Genomic DNA, 15,991 nt, shown 5'->3' with positions numbered 1-15,991 from the left:
GGTATCACCAAATACTGTACTAAGGGAAGACCAAATGAGAGACTGCTTCTCAGCCATGTCCTGAGGTGTTTCAGGAGTCCGTAGGGGATAGTGGGGAATCAGTGACTGAGGTGGTCCTCATAATCACTACCCTTCCTTGACTATAACCCAGTTTTGCCCCATTTTTCCAAACCTTGAACACATTTACTGTGGCCCATCAATGACCAGACAAGTTAGCATTCTCATTTAAATAATGCAACAGCTAGCCTGAGATTTATATACAATGAGAGGGAATATGCTGGTCATTGAATTGCTTAAATATCTATAGCTTGAGATTTGGAGAATATGAATATCTTCTTAATGATGAGTTACTCCCACATTTGATACCTTTGTCTCTTTGTTGATTTATAGAGTACTACATCTGTTTTCATCAGATTCTTAACCAGGGAATCTTGTCAGGAGAAACAGGGAATCTCAGAGTCTAAATATACCTGTATATTGTGAAAAATTAACTCATTTATGGGTTTTCCTAAAGGAGAAACTTTTGCTGAGGTCACACAGAGAACCTCTCCTACCAACCCTCTTTTGTGTTTTAGAGATATAGGAGCTACAAATGTTGATTTAGCCACTGTGAGAGACATGCAGTTCAAAGGGGGTCACTTGGATGAAATAAGGAGAGAGCTGTACCACTAAGTCCGAAGCTGCCATAGAGCTCTGTTACTGGAGAGGAAAATACCCCATAAGACAAACCACCTAAGAATGTTACTTAAGTCAGCTTCAAAGGCAATGCATGTATTGCCTAAATAAGAAATTAATTGAATAAGCTAAATAGGTATCACCCTACATTTGTCAAAGTAGTGCTCCAATTTCTGACCAAATTTCTACCTTACTGGGCAGTATTCAGAAATCAGAACAGTTATAGATGAATAATGTTCAAAGTGCCTTTGTGGCAATGATATATGTAATAAAATAATGGTGTAGGAGACAGGTTCCTGGACTTTTAGATAGTGAGTCTTCAGTTCAAATCCCATCTAACTCTGTCACCATGGGCAAGATACTTAGACTCTAATTCTCAGTTTCCTCAGCTGTAAAATTAAGAGATTGGACATGAGATGGCCTCTAAGGTTTCTTCCAACTCTAAATGTGTGATCTTATGTTTCTGTCAGGAACTAGTCACTTTGCAATTTAAAACACAAACTAAGAAACCCTGAACTCTAGCTAATTTTCCTCTTTCTAACAGCAGCACCATTTTGAATTTTGGTAAGGCTATTTGGGTTTTTTTGAGTCCGAAGAGAAGGAAAAGAGATGCCAGTGGCTTGCAGTGGGTTATTTTTCCCTAAGAGGTTCATAAATAAAGAGATTTTACACTATCATGTTCTAACTCTACTTTTATATTCAGAATAAACCACAGCAACACTGACTTTCAGAAGGAAGTTAAGTCTTCCCAATGAAGACATTCATTAAATGAAGACATAGAGCAGTATTAAAGGCGTCTTTGTAAAATCATCACAAGATCCTAGATAACTGGATTACATAACTTGCTCCACATTCTTTCTTGCACTTACTTTCTGATTCATTTAGAAATTACATATAATTAGACTGCCTTTTGTCTATATCTTACTAAAGCCTGCTTTGGAGCATGAAACTTAGAAATAAAAATTGAATTGTTGTATTACTTAGATGGCACATGAGGTATTGTGAAGCAAAAGCCTTTGCCAGAGTCCAGTTGTTAACTGGGTGTCAAGTATTGTTGCTAAGACATGAATACTTAGACAAGGGATTAACAGAAACTCCAATCCCTATCTCCAAATAGGTAACTCTTTTTATGTTACTGCCTACTTTCCAACACTGTTAGGGGAGGAAAGTGCTTGGTAAACTTTAAAGCACCAGGGAAATGAGCCCTCTTATGATGGGTACCTTGGCATTGTTTTTATTTATTTTTCTTCATTAAAATAGCTGAATGCTCCCTTTTCCTCCTAGCATAGGGGCTTGCTTAAACAGGGATGGTGAGATTTTCCTAAGGAGAAACTGAAAGGGATAGTGACTGTGTTTTTCACAACTATAGAAAACATACAAATAGACCTAGCCCATCTCGGGGAACAGAATGAGGTCAGGGAGATGAAACTAACTCATAATTCCTAGAAGCAGTATCCTGCATGTGGAGGACCAGGGCTCTGTTCTCAGGAGACAGCCCTGCTGGAGCTTGAAAGGGCTCCCAACAAAGTAAAAGCACTTGCCTAGTTTTTACATTTCAGCATCATGAGAATTTTAGCAAAATATCCATAAGTGTTATTATGGTGTATTACCACCTGTTCATTCCCTTTATGTTGACTCACTGTGCCAGCATAATGTAATATCTGTGTTTCAAACTAAATTAATTCTACTTCGCCCTCGTTTAATATTCAAATTGGAGAGCATACATACTGTTATTTATTTTTAAAGGAATGTCGCTGGAGCAGATTAGAGGTAGGCTGTTAAGCTCCAAAATTTAGGACAAATGTGCATGTTAGAAAACAAAGCCACATGATGCAATTGGCATCATGCAGGCAGCTGGTTCAAATGGGAGGCTAGGATTCCATGGACCGCAATTGTGTACAACTCCTGTTGTCCTAATAGCCCACAATTACAAGCAGCTATAAATGTAAACACAAACTGGGAAAAATGGACAAAATTATTGATGACTTATTGGGGGCTTAGAAAATTACAATATTTAAGAAAACTAGCTATTAGGGAGATTACAATTGAATGTTTTCTTGACTATACATGAGAGCATGACTAATAGAGTTGCCATGTGGTTATATCACATGCTCCCTCATTGGGGAGTGTGGGAGGGAAAAAGAAGCCATAGAGAATGGCAGGTCTTTATTTTCAGGATATGTGGTGAATGAAAGACTCAAGGGAGACAGAGAGACAGAGATAGACAGACAGACAGACAGACTTGGGTCACTGTGAAGTTCTGTTCGAAGAAGAAATTCAAAGGAATGCAGAAAGAAGAGATCAAATCTTTTGAGCGACACAATACCACACATAAAAATATACACATACACATACAATTCTTTTCCCAAAGCCACTTGAAAAAAAATGCACCTATCAGAAACATCTTCATTTTAATACTTTAGAAAATGGTGCTGACTCTGGAGTGGGAACAGAGTTGTGTTGGAAGATTCCAACTGGAGGTTTTAAATGCTAATGAATTGTAAGACAATGGATAGAGCTCATTTCAGTAAGCTAGTGTATTGTCTTTTTTTTTTTTTTAAGAAGGCACCAGATGGGGAAAGTAATATAAAACAAGTTATCAGTGTGATGTTCTTTGCTACTTATTTTTCACTGACTAGAAACTATAGAGAGAAAAATAGAAACGTAACTATGTCCCATCTTATGTATTAGTCTCATTGGATTTCCAGCAATCCTCAGCATCCTTTTTTAAAATGAGGTTCCAGTTAAATCTTCTGTCTATCTAAGTATTCTTGAATTCTTTTCTACTGCTCATCTCAATATAGATCCCATGTGCACTGGCTACTGTGAAGCTCAAACTAAGCCTATTAAGTAAGAGTCTCTCTGGCTTTAAAGCAGACAGGAATGGTCCAAATAGCTATAAAGGGCACTCGGGTCATTTTCAGCCGAGTCAAAGCAGCTCTTAAATGGAAAAGGAAAGTCACTTTAAATCAGAACCAGATGTAAATGTACTAAATGAACCTTAAGTTCCTAATTGGAGACACAGTAAGGCTGTAATACATTTAGCAAATTACAAACAAAATGTTCTTGTTTACATTACGTTAAATGGCTTTAAAGCTTCAGCCAAAGAGCTAAATAAACATGCTGTTATGCTAAAAATGGAATGGAGTGCCTATTCAGAGTTTGGTATATTCAGAAAGGACAACAACCTGTGTGTGTTTATGTGTATGTGTATGTATATATGTGTATGTGTATGAGAGGAAAAGAGACCGAGAGAAGATATTTACTTAAATGTTAGACCTTGTGGTAGAAAAGGAAGATAGATTTACCTCAGGCTCCAGAATTTAATGATCAGCAAGCTCTTGCAAGGCAAGTATTTGAGTGCTGTAACATATGCCTTCTTTCAGGCTGCATAATTCATATCCAGCAATATTAGCCATGGAGGTTCAGCTCACTAGCAACACCTCATTATTTTATCCCTCAGTATTTATTCCTATGTTTGACGCCTCATGAAATTACTGTTAATGTGTTTATATAAGGGCAGATCTGACACAAGTGGGAAGAATTTAATTTCCCACTCATTCTTTCCTGCTGATGTGTCCTCTTCCCCTGGTAGAAGTGGCAAGTGTAAATAGTTAATTTGCTTCAATTATGAGCCTGTCCTGCTAAATTAGAAGCAGCAGGGATATGAAGAGCCAGAATTATACTTATGAGGCAGCTGACAAATCCTCTGAGCCCACAAAATCAAATCATTTACTCCTCATTGGTGCTCAAACACCCACCAGATAAATGATGCCATTTATCCTTTATCATCTCATGGAACTTAGATTTTATGTCACCAGTACTTACATTACCTAAAGGCCTGTTATATTCTAGAATTCACACATGGACTTCTCTTGGCCTTCCCATTAAAACTTTCTTGTATAAGGGATATTCTCTACTGAGGTCTTCCTCTGAAGTTTCATTGTGGTACAGAGGCAGATGTGGGACTCCTAATGGCAATGCCACTTGAGTGCAATCTTTGATCAGTCCTACCAATTCAATCCAAAAAACATTTATTAAGCACCGACTTTGTGCAAGACAGTGTGGCTGGTACTAAGGATAAAAACTCAAAAGGGCGAAAGTTCAGCCTTCGAGGAACTTATTTTCTACTTTGACAAATTGGAAGGACTCCACTTATGGGCCCAGCAATGGACTCTGCCTTATCGTTGGCCACTAGTCCAGGTAGATGCAGATAGACACATCATTAAAAGATTGGCAACCATTTTTTTTCAACCATAACAAATCCCCAAAACTACCTACTCAAGTGGAAGGGCTATGAGCAACATTGGGTAGAGGAACGACCCATACCAGTGATTATGGACTCTTTTAAAGAGTTTATATATCTACTATGACTATATTGAAGTGTAGGATAATACTGAACAAATGTACTTTGTGCCATTCTAAAACTAGTAGTAATAAAAATTTGGAAGTATTTTTAATTGAGCAAACATTATTATATTAAAATGTCATACATATTTCATTTCTATTTTTCAGGTATTCTATACATGTACATAAGTATTTGCATGCCCAGTAGATTTACCATGATAACAGCTGCATGCTTTACACACAATTCCTACATTGTTATTAATAGGAATTCTTCTAAAGCAGTGGCAGGTTCAAGCTGACCTCACTTTATGCATGAGATGTAGTCACAAACATTTGTTTATGAGGTTAATTTTGTATATCAAATATCCTAATCCCATTGATTTCAATTTTAATTTAGACTGTTTCTATAAAAGGAAAAGAAAATGACTTAAATTATTTTTTTAATTCCTTGCTTATAGCAACGTTCTCCCTTTGTCCATGTGTATATTTCTGTGTCCTTTTTACAACCTCCACTCCAAAAAAATGTTATCAAAGTAGGAAGAATAAATCTATGTAGGCAGAGGTGATTGGAAGTTTGGGCAGACAGAAAGGAAGGCGGAAGACATTTTAAGGGAGAGGAGGGGACATAGTAGCAATCAACAAGTATTTATTAAGTTTCTACCATAGTATGTCCCAGCCTGAGCAAATGCATAGGAGTGAGACTTCATGTAATAATGAATAAATTAATTAACCTGGTTGAATTGAAGAGTTTTAGTTGGAACACATGATTGGATAGCCAAGGTGAGGCCAGAATGCAGAGGGTCCTGATGGGATGAGGAGTTTGGACTTCTTGTTTGCATTATCTTGAGAACTCATGTAGAACCACACACATTTTAAAATATTATGTTCAGTCATATTCAACTCTTCATGAATCCATTTGGGGTTTTCTTTGGCAAAAATACTAGATTTGGAAGAGTTGTGAGTAACATTGGGTAGAGGAAAGATTCATACCAGTGATTATGGACTCTTTTGAAAGAGTTTATATATCTACTATGACTGTATTGAAGTAATATCAGTATAGGATAATATGGAACAAATGTACTTTGTGCCATTCTAAAGCTGGTAGTAATAAAAATTTGGAAGTCTCCAGATAATTTTACAGAGGAGGAAACTGAGGCAAATGGAATTAAGTGATTTGCCCAGGGTCACATAGCTAGAAAGTTGCTGAGGCTGTATTTGAACTAGTGAGTCTTCCTGACTTTCAGGCCAGGTGCTCTATTCACTGCATCACCTAGCTGCCCATGTTAAAATACAGCCCATTGTTAATTCTTAATTTGCTGGGCACTTTTATTGACTCCATGGGGTTTAAATGTGTCATTAGCTACACAGGCAATGTCATTACTTCAGGTATTTAGGAAAAACTCCCACTAGAAGAGCTAAATGGGAATATATTTAAAGACAGCAGAGACAGTACATGGTATCTTTCATTTCCACTTAGAGGTAAAGGTATTGCTGTGGCTTTAAGTGCAGTTGCCTAACTGTCAATAAATACTTGTTGCTCCTAATGACTAATTGATAACCAAGAGGGTCTAATAGGCTTCTTACCTGAGAAGACCATTAGCGGTGCTAGATGAACCAGCAGGAATCTTCTGCAGCTCTGCAGGATGACAGACAGGAGTGGACCTCCCACTAAGTCTGCTCAAAGTGAGAAATCGGAAGCTCATATTGGATAACTGCTGGTACTTTATCAAACTTGGAAAAGGGAATTTTCATGGAGTATACTGGAAGTGGGACATATGCAATCCTCATGTTGCTAATGGTACATTGACTCTAGAGTGATCATTTTGAAGTAGCCTGTTTAGTTCTAGATCCAAGAAAAGATCTAGACTTAGCATGGTTTTAAAGGCACATACTTGATTTTTTCTTGAGATATTTTTCATTCATCCATCCAACTTTCAACCATTATATCTACATTAGCCTAAGCGTTGGAGAAATAGAACTTATAAATAACATAGCAGTTTGCAATCAAGCAGGAGTGATTAGATGTATGCCTAGGTAAATATAATAAAAATATTATAAGTACATATGAGGTGTCCAGCTTTTGAGAAGGGAGAAGTTCTACTGGAGGCGGTAGCATGTGAGTTTGGCCTTAAAGGACAAATAGATGGTAATAAGCAGTGATGGGAAAAAGTAAAGAGAGTTTTCCATGTATAGGGAACAAAATGAACAAAGCTCTGGAGGGAGAAAATCAGATACAGTAGGGGGACATTGTCTAGTACTTTTTACCATATGAAAATAAATACATTATTTTTAGCAGATTTGTTAATATTTTTATGCACTATTGGAAGGATGATGAGGATGATTGATAGATAGTAATTCCTTTGACCCTAATTGATCAACTCTGCAACTTCCACTACTGAGTGTGATTGTTGCTTTTGATATTACCATGCCATGGTAAATACTCATCTATGCGCAAAGGACCAATTTTCTCTTCATTTTTTTGTTAGAGCATTTTCTTTTTTAAGAATGTTTTTATTTTATTTTTCTCAATTACATGTATAACATTTTTAACATTTTTTTTATAATTTTTGAGTTCCAAATCCTCTTACTTTGTCTTTGAGAAGGCAAGACCTTTAATATAGATTATACATTGTAGAGTCAGACAAAACACATATATTAGCCATATAGCAAAAGAGAATGCAGACCAAAAAAAAAAAAACCCTAAAATAAAGTTTAAAAATTGTGCTTCAATCTACATTCAGACTATCAGTTCTTTCTCTGGAGAGAGCAGTTTTCATCATAAGTCTTTCAAATTTTTTTTATACCATATTACTGAGAATAGCTAAGGCTTGCATGGTGGATCACTGTACAATATTGCTATTACTGTATACAATGATTTCCTGGTTCTGCTCACTTTACTTTGCATCAGTTCACATATATCTTCCCAGGTTTTTCTGAAATTATCCTGCTCATCGTTTCTTAAAGCACAACAGTATTCCATCACAACCATACACCACAACTTGTTCAGTCATTCCCTAATTGATGAACATGCCTTTGCCACCACAAAAAGAGCTGCTACAAATATTTTTTCATATAGGACATTTTCATTTTTCTTTGATCTTTGGGATTCAGACCTATTAGTGGTATTACTAGATCAAAAGGAATGCATAGTTTTATAGTTTTTTGGGCATAGTTCCAAGTTATTCTCCAAAATAGTTGGATCAGTTCACAACTCCACCAAGGGTGCATTAGTGCTCCAATTTTTCCACATCCCCTCTAATATTTGTTATTTTCCTCTTCTGTCATATTATCCAATCTGATAGGTGTGAGGAGATACCTCAGAGTTGTTTTAATTTGCATTTCTGTAATCAATAGTGATTTGAAGCATTTTTTCATATACCTAGAGATAACTTTGATTTCCTTTTCGGAAAACTGTCTATTCATATCCTTTGACCATTTGCCAATTGAGGAATGGCCAAAGAACCAATTTTCAAAGAAAAAATGTAAATCTTCCTATGAAGTGTTCTCACAGAAACAATATAGCTGATATAGGAGGAAAGATATCGACAGTTGCTGCTATCAGTTCAAAAAGAACATTAGTGTCTGTTTCACTCTGAGGTTGCTGGTAGGAAACATATAAAAACATAGAGAAATAAAGCCCTTCACATTGGCATTTCTAAATTGGTCTTTATACTGTGGCTGTATAACTGGATATGTACACAGGAGGGGAGGTAGAAGATCCAGGTGACTGATAAAACAGACCAGTAAAGTTATGGAAAGTGTGGTTACCTGGGTTACTTTCTCTGGATGTCTGACTTGGTGTCATCTATGGTGTGTATGTCTGAAGAAAAATGTTATGAATTGAGCCATGCTGTAAATTGTTTGAGATTTAGGGCAAAGAGTATAAAATGATGCCCCTGTGTTCCCATGTCAGTTGTACCTTTGACAGTGCCTTCAAAATTTTTCTCAATTCTCTGTGTCAAAGATTGTTTATCCTTGCAGTCACTGGTTGGGAAGGCTAATTAAGACTCTACTACTAAGCCTGCTTTCTTCTAGTATCCTCTAGTTACTTCTGCAGCATTTCTATTAAAATGGAATGTTGAAATAAATAGCCCTATTTAAAAATTCTTTGTATGGATCTCACAGTCAGATGAGTGGAAGAGAAGGGGTAATTCATGGGAGTATATCACACTCTATTATATCACACCTAGTCTAGGTCACCTTCACAATGGCAGGAGAGCCTTCCATGTGTCTCTGAAGACTATCATTACAAAGGAGCTAGGTGCTAATCCTAGAGTTAGGAAGACAAGTTCAAATTGACTTTAGATACTTAACTAGCTTTGTGACCCTGAGCAAGTCACTTAACCTCTGTTTCCTCCACTGTAAAATGGGAATAAAAACAGCTTCTACCTTGTAGGTTTCTGTGAGGATCAAAGGAAGATAATGTTTGTCAAGTGCTTAGCACAGTGCCCAGGACATAGTAAATACTATATAATTATTTATTCCCTTCTCCTTTCTCCTTTTTCCTTCCCCAGCTATTCCAAAGTGAACCTCATTATGATTCCACAAATACCGGTTTTCACATCTCCCTGGGTTTTATTACTCTTAGACATCTTCCAAGCAAATCACATCATGACTAAATTTGACTAGTTTAGTTATTCTGAGAAGTCCAATTATGGATAAACAATACTTTGTGGGAGGTAGTGTATTGCAATGGAAAGAGTTATGGATGTGTTATCAGAGGGCCCTTGTTCATATCCTGGCTCTGATGTTTACTACTGGAGTGGTCTCCAGCAAGTCATTAAATTTACGTGAGGCTCAGTTTGCCCAAGTATAAAATGAGAACATGGGACAGCAGAACTTAAAGCTATAAATTTGTGTGCCCTCTAGCTTTAGTTGACTTAGAAATATCTAAGTTCAATTGAAAAATATAAGTGCTATATTTATTTTATTTGTATTAAAATATTGTATCCTATAGGAAATTTTGTATTTTGAGTATGCATCAAACACCTGGTTACCAGAATGTAAACTCCTTAAGGACAGGAACTGCTACATTTTTATCTTTGTATCCTCAGCTTTCTAGTATAGTGTCTGGTTCATAGTAGGTGCTTCAAAAAATGTTTGTTGATGGATTGATTAGATGTTTTATCTCTTCCAGCTCATCTCTCAAATATACTAAAAGAAGTCCTTGTGCAATCAATTTCTGAAGTCCTCTGAAAATTAAAGTGCTTATTGGCTATAGGCTTGCTGTTATTATGGTTCATATATGATACAAATTAAATTTTCTATGAAATACGTAAGTTAACCAGAAACATCCAAAATTGACTTCATAGAATCCAAATTTAGGTGGAGAATTTCATGCTGCCTTTCTTTCTGCTATAAAGTATTTGTTGAAATAACATATTCTTGGATACCGGCTATGGACCAAGTCAATGAGAGAGGAAGGAAGAAAGGATTAGAAGAGATTTTAAAGAGTTCCCCTTTCTATATGAGTTCTTCTCAGTGGGGTGATAAGAGAGATTATAAGAAAAATTTTCCTAAGCATAAAATTGTTAACTTTTTTTCCTTTTCAGGGCCATCACAATCAGTAATTTTAAAAAAACCTTAGAGTATATTTTAGTTACAGACTATTCATCTGTTAAAGTATACTTAAATATTAAGAACATTTTTGAAATGATCAGATATTCAGAAGATTACATTTTACTGAGTTTTGGGTCCCTTGGAGAAGTCATTGATTAAGTTATATCAACCCATAAAAATATGTCTAAGATCTTAGTTTCCCCACTGAGATGCATTTCTAGGAGAAAACATGCAAACCCTCTCACAATACCAAACAATATCATCTGACTGTTAGTACGGGGTAGATTCAAAAGTCTTTTGATAAACTGGAGTAAACTGTATATATGATGTATTATGATATTCTAATCCTCCTCTGTCCAGCTTTTCACTTTATTTCAACCAGCTGTGCACCATTTGGAAGCCATTTTGCAGCTCAACGAAGCACTAATATTTAGAGTATAAATCACATTCCTTTTCAGTGTTTGTCTTTTCCTGAGAGGGACAGAGAGACCATTTCTATCACAACCTTGCAAGTCAGTCCTATCCTTATCACATGTGAAGGCTGAGTAAAGTGGTCATCACAGAATGTTATTCTCATAAGTTGGAGACCATTTCTAAGTACCTTCCCTATCACCCTTTTTAGCATGTCGTGCTACAATAGATGAGCTTCTTGAGCCCTACCCTTCCAGGGGCCTCTGATGCAGCTTCCTGAGTAGCCCAGAATTTTTTTTACTATCTGTTTGGTAGAGAGAACCTTTTCTTTGAGACATCCTGACTCTGTGTAAAATATGCATGATTTAAAATCAGATCTTCATTTCACAGCTCTGCCACTTATAATCTGCATGACCTTAAATAAATAACTTCGCCCATCAGCCTCAGTTTCTTATCTGTAACCTCAGGCAATCTCAGACAGCAGCTTGGTGGCCTAGCAGATCTTCCTGTGTTCAAATCTGTCCTTAGCCCTTACTAGCTGTGGGACCCTGGGCAAGTCACTTACCCCTGTTTGCTTCAGTTTCCTCATCTGTAAAATGAGCTAGAGAAGGAAATGGAAAACCGCTCCAGTATCTCTACAAAGAAAACCCCAGCTGGGGTCACAAAGGGTTGGACATGACTGAAAACAACTGAACTGCAACATTAGGGAGTTAAGCGATATTATTAGTATTAGGTGCCTTCCTGTTCTAAATGTAGGATCCCAATTTTGCCATGTTTGGGTAGGAATCTTTAAGGTTCAGAAGCAGTTCTACATAAATATGCAGTGGCATGTTGAGGACTTCCTTATGGCATTTTTATAAAAAACAGCATATGGAATGAGGTTGGCTACCATTAATTTGAGTGTTTTAATATATAAAATAAACAAAGAGCCATAAGATGTGAAGTATCGTAAACATTGGCTAGTTCTCAAATCTGTGAAGGTCCCAATGAACTAGAAAGAATCCACATTAGATTTCCATTCTGATCTGTCCCATTGCCCCCTAAACACTAATACAGAAATATGTCTCTTATAATCATTCCTTTAAATCCTTCCTCTGAACATTTACAGCTAACAAGAGAAAGTGGATCCATCAATCCATGTAATGTGACGTGATGAGTTTACTCCTTTCTAAAGTGGTACTTAGGCACTTATATGAATGATCCCACACAGCCGATCATCAATAGCCAATGGGGAGCCATTTGTGGAAAACATGGGAATATGAATGCTAGTCAGGTACCTCATAACAGCATTGATCCCCAAGTGAAACTCAGGGGCGAATATTCAGCATGAAATGTATGGAGAAAGCCCTCCCCCACACCCTACCCTTTCCATTAATGCTAATGGACAGTTAGCAAAAGAAATTAACTCTTTCCTATAATTTTATCAGCATGAAGTCCAGCAAAGGAATTGTAGCATGTCCTTTGTTAGGCACACTGTCAATTAATGTAAACAAAGGGTCCCATGATGGCATGGCTGTTTTAGTAGACAACAAATGATAAAGGAGTGTAAAAGCTGTAATCAGGCAAGCCTGCATGTGAATGAAAGATTGTCTTTTGGTCTGATTCTTTAACAATTATCCTTTTGAGGAATAGTACGGACAGAAATGTGGCATGGACAGAACAACCTTTAGAAACTGAATGGACCCTAGTTACCTGAATGAGGGTCACTTTGAGTATCTTATTAATAAAAATAAAATAGAGAAATTCTTAGGTTATATAAATATGTCACTATCAAAAATGTCTTTACTAAAATATTTTCTTTGAAGCTGTAAATAGGAATTCTATCTTTATGGGAAATAACCTCTCAGAAGGTTTCTGTGGTATTAAGAATAAATGTAAACCCTGCCAGTTTAAGGCCATTCATTACAATTTATGTCTTGAAAAGGGGCTTTAAAGAAACTACATACAGAAATCTGCTTCTCCTAAGGAAAAATAAATCAGTAAATAACTGTAAAACCATGTGTTCCTCAAGGGCTGAGTAACCAAATTGGCTGTATAAATAGCACATCCTATTTAATGAAATACATGCAATGTTAGTATTTGATCTAATATTTCATTTTTTTAGTTTGCAGACATTTATTTCCAAAAATAAATACTAGTTCAGACCCAAATGATTAGATGTATACAACTAGACTACTAGAAATAAAGAATTTAAAGATATATTTCTAAATAGAAACTTGTTTCTCCTCTTAGTTTCCCTCCTCCAAAGTTCTCCATTTTTGTTGAAGACACCACCATTCTTACAAGAGTGCAATCTGAGAGTCACTCAACTCATCCCTCTCTCTTACAACTTATATCCATTCAGCTACCAAGTCTTGTCAATTCTACCTCTACAACCTCAATTATCCAACCCCTTCTCTCCATCCCTATGTCAACCACCATAAGTCCTCATCACATCTCACCCAGAGTACCATAATCATCTCCTAACTGGTCTCCCTGCTTTTAGTCTCTCTTATCTCTAATCTATCTTTCATATAGCTGCCAAATTGGTATTCCTAAAGCCCATATCATTACTCTGCTCAAAACTTTGTAATGGCTCCCTACTACTTCTGGTATAATAGAAGGACTCAGCTTGGCATCATGTCAAGTCCCACACAGTCTGGCCCCAGCCTTTGCTTCTGGCTGACTTTTACATTGCCACTCTTCATGCCCTCTATAGTCCAGCTGGAGTGACTTGCATGCTGTTTTCTGGATTTGGTATTGCCTCCCCTGCTTTGGTGCCTTTGACTGTAGCAACCTACACTCAGAGGTAGAAGGGACCTCAGAGTCTAACCCAGACCAAACTGACATTTTACAAATGAGAAAACTGACGATGCATCTTCTGCAGCTCTTGTCCATGTCCTCCATAAATTCAAGAGGTCTATCCAGTGTGCTGGGAGCCTTCTTTAAGCAAGGAAAAAGGAAGGAACTAAGCATGTTCCTCACACTTTACCAAGCACTGAAGGGTGCAAATAGAAGCAAAAACAAATACAGTCCCTTCCCTCAAAATTCTTACACTAACTAGAGGAGACAACACACAAAAGGGAAATGAAGGGGAGGTTGGAAGGTCCCTGGCATGAATGCATAATTGTGAAGTCCAGAGAAAGTCAGGAATGGACTAAAGACAGTCTAGTCAGGGCCCCTTCACAGAATGGAGGCTACAAGAGAAACTTATCAATGAGAGAAGGAAGGAATGCCTTGTGGAAGGATGTTCCAGGGTGGACACTCTTGGTGTTGTCAAAGATGTTCCAGAGTAAGGAAGCTCCAGTAGCATAAGACTGCAGTAGGGGCATGATTTTAAGTCCATAGAAAGTGAGGAACAGGGACGAGAAAGGAATGAACAATTAGTACATGCATTAATTAGGGTTTTGTTTCTATTCCTTTTTTCAGGGCTGATCACTTATTTACCCTGAGATAGTCCATCTTAATTAAAACCACTAGTACCCAGGAATAAATAGTGTTTCTCACATATTGAATTTCACAGCAGGGAGTCAAGCTCAGCTAACAATTGTCTGCCCTGGAAATAATGACATGGTGTTTCTATGTTGCAGGTTTGTGTTCAGTGTTTGCCTATTATATGTGTTTTGATATTTTGTACCAAGACAACATGTCCAAATTAATATTTCTTTACTCATGAATTTCAATATTGGAAAGAAGAGCCCGTCTCCCTAACATAAACTTCAACACATGAAAACGTCAGACTTAGTCATGCTAAACAAAAACTTTGCCTTGTGTACAGTAGCTAGTATTTGGAAAGTTTGGGGTGTTCTAAATACTGGCATCAGTACATAGGCAGAACCATTGTATCATATAGTTAAAGCAGGGACTGAATCTACAGGTGTCCACCTATTTTCATTTCACCAATCTTTCTTTTTACTCTGAAATGATTTTTCTTTGTTCATCTTAGCAGCATGGCCTTTGCCTTATACCTAAAAAAATCTTATTCATTGCATACCATGTTTATTTTCTGAAATAAGGGTGGAGTAGGTCCTTAATAGTCAGTGTTCTCATTGGAAAATATAGTAGGGAATAACCATTTATATAATGCCTACTACATGCCAGGCACTTTGCTAAGCACTTGTACAGATGTCCTCTCTTTTGATCCCCACAACAACTGTAGGAAGTAAATGCTATTATGATCCCAATTTATAGCCGAGGAAACTTATGCAGAAAGTGGTTAAGTGACTTGCCCAGGGTCATACTGCTAGTCAGTATATGATTGGAGATTTGAACTCAGGTCTTCCTGACTCCAAACCCAGTGTTCTATCAAGTGCACAGCCCATCTGCCTCTAGTATCAATACAGGATCAAGACAGAGTAGTCCATATACAATGCTCACAATCATGTGCTGTTCCCATTCTGTACTCAGAATTGTCATAAGCCTATATAAAACTATCATGGGAAGAAAGACAATCATAAGCCTATATAAAACTATCATGGGAAGAAAGACAATGAAACTGAGATTGTCATTAAAATCAATCCAAAAGGAAAAGATTAAAGTTCAACTTCTGTGAGCCTGACTATAGACAAAGGGTAGGGGGTACCAACAAAGGAAAACAATAAAGTTAATGAACCTGAAGGAGTTATTAAGATTTTTGGAAACCATTTCTTATAGGCTGCTAAAGTACAAATGTTGTGTTTTACTGTTCTGGTCAAATAATCTCACCACTACATAAATGGAAAAGACTTTGTTTGCATGCATGTATTCTCACCAATGCTCAGAAGTGATGACTAGCTAGCTCAAAGATCATACTAACCTAAATAAACCCTTTAGTATGACCTAGGTGAAACTGAACTATCTCTACTCTCTTCCTTGTAACAATACATGGTGACACTCTTCAGGGAAAAAAAAATTTTTACAGTGAAATAGGTAATTCTGAATGGACTACTGGGAAAAGAATATTTTTGGTGGTATGAAAGATGTTATTGATATAAATTATGCTTTTCTGAAAACAAAAGCAGGTATACCCTCTAATTTAGGG

General features: G+C 36.9%; 1 protein-coding gene across 2 annotated transcripts in view; it reads left to right on the top strand.

The window, feature by feature from the left end:
* Positions 1–15,991, top strand: part of TOX (thymocyte selection associated high mobility group box) — a 387,018-nt gene that overhangs the window by 339,750 nt on the left and 31,277 nt on the right. The window lies entirely within an intron of this gene.

Source organism: Petaurus breviceps, unplaced genomic scaffold (assembly GCF_028583685.1).
Source record: "Petaurus breviceps papuanus isolate PSGF00001 unplaced genomic scaffold, PetGlider_PUasm1.0 38, whole genome shotgun sequence".
In the NCBI taxonomy this organism is placed as follows: domain Eukaryota; kingdom Metazoa; phylum Chordata; class Mammalia; order Diprotodontia; family Petauridae; genus Petaurus; species Petaurus breviceps.
Note: the sequence above shows the minus strand (reverse complement) of the source record. Positions and strands in the feature narration are given on the sequence as shown.